Here is a 1,886-nt window from a genome sequence, read left to right as displayed (position 1 = left end):
GCTATAACAAATGTTAAAGGGCTCGCCAGATGAAGGAGGAGGAGGAGAAGGAAAAGAAGAACAACAAAGGAAAATAGTTTTAAAACAAAATGGCAATATATATGTTTATATCAATAATCACCTTAAATGTAAATGGCTTGAATGCTCCAACCAAAACACATAAGGTAGCTGAATGGGTAAGAAAACGAGACCCATATATATGCTGTCTCCCAGAGACCCACCTCAAATAGAAAGATACACACATCCTAAAAGTAAAGGGATAGAAAAATATAGTTCATGCAAATGGAAAAAAAAAAGCTGGGGTAGCAATACTTGTATCTGAAAAAAATAGACTTTAAAACAAAGGCTATAGTAAGAGACAAAGAAGGACACTATGTAATGATTAAGACAACAATCCAACAAGAGAATATAATCCTAGTAAACATTTATGCACTGAACATAGAAGCACCTAAATATGTAAAGCAAATGATGACGACACAAAAGGAGAGATTGGCAGAAATACAGTCACAATATGGGAGTTTAACAGCCCACTGACTTCAATGGATAGATATTCAAGACAGAAAATCAACAAGGAGACAGCAGCATTAAATGACACACTAGATCAAATGGATTGAATTGATATTTTCAGAGCATTTTATCCCAAAACAGCAGAACATACATTCTTTTCAAGTGCACAGAGAATGTTTTCTAGGATAGACCATGTGTTAGGACACAAAATAAGTCTCAATAAATTTAAGAAGATTGAAATCATATCAAGCATCTTCTCTGACCACAATGCTCTGAAGCTAGCAATCAACCACAAGAACACTGAAAAACACACAAAGACATGAAAGCTAAGCAACATGTTATTAAACAATGAATAGGTCAACAACGAGATCAAGGAAGAAATCAAAAGATACCTTGAAACAAATAAAAATGAGTATACAACAATCCAAACTCCTGGGACAGTGGGAAAGCAAGCTTAAGAGGGAAATTGATAGCATTACAGGCCTATCTCAAAAAAATAAAAAATAAAAAAATAAATGAGAAAAAGCTCAAATAAACGACCTAACTTTACACTTAAAGAAACTTGAAAAAGAACAACAAACAAAGCCCAAAATGTGTAGCAGGAAAGAAATAATAAAAATCATTTCCCATTAATTTGCTGCTATAGTCTTTTCAGTCATATGAGCAGTTATACGCATGGGATAAAATATCAGTGGACCACTGTCAGTGGAGACGGAATAACCGTTTCGTCTCTCTTGCGTGTGTGGTCTAGACATTGCTTGGAAAAAAAAAAAAATCAGAGCAGAAATAAATGAAATAGAGTCTAAAAAAAACAATACAAAAGATCAATGAATCCAAGAGCTAGTTCTTTGAAAAGATAAATGATTTACAAACCTTTAACCAGTCTCATCAACAAAATTACATAATAACATATTAGCTTATGTTATTCTTTAACCTGTAGAAATTAGGAAATTAAAATTTTAAATAGGCTCAGTTCAATTACATTCCAAAAGCTAATCAGTGCTTTTAACTCTTTTATCTTTCTTAGTCCTGTGATACAAATACATGTCATTAAGAATCTTAAGTCTTGGAGTTAAAATTCTGAGATGAATGCAGATTTCTAAGGGTATGAACTCTAATGTGAAAATAATGTCAATTTAATTTTCTATAATTGCACTAACTTTCAATTTTGAACCTCCATTCTACCTGGCAAGAGCAACTTAATCTTTGTCAATTCAGAGTAAAAAAATAATAATTCAGAGTTTTTCTGAATTACAGAGTTGAGCTTTTTCTGAGTCAACTTTTATTCCCTTTGTGTGAAATAAACTTGTATTTTCCCTTGTACATACCCTCTGTGGTTGTGTAAGTTTTGAGAGGCTCACACAATGAGTCTTACATAC

At 32.7% G+C, this 1,886-nt stretch overlaps 1 non-coding gene across 1 annotated transcript; it reads left to right on the top strand.

Annotated features, from left to right (window-relative positions):
• Positions 1 to 1,129: 1,129 nt before the first annotated feature.
• Positions 1,130 to 1,264, top strand: LOC129085173 (small nucleolar RNA SNORA20). The gene has a single exon (XR_008530672.1). It is a non-coding gene; the product is annotated as a small nucleolar RNA SNORA20 (small nucleolar RNA).
• The last annotated feature ends 622 nt before the right edge of the window (positions 1,265 to 1,886 follow it).

This window comes from Pteronotus mesoamericanus, unplaced genomic scaffold, assembly GCF_021234165.1.
Source record: "Pteronotus mesoamericanus isolate MK-2021 breed Mesoamerican mustached bat unplaced genomic scaffold, CSHL_Meso_final scaffold_21, whole genome shotgun sequence".
In the NCBI taxonomy this organism is placed as follows: Eukaryota; Metazoa; Chordata; class Mammalia; order Chiroptera; family Mormoopidae; genus Pteronotus; species Pteronotus mesoamericanus.
Note: the sequence above shows the minus strand (reverse complement) of the source record. Positions and strands in the feature narration are given on the sequence as shown.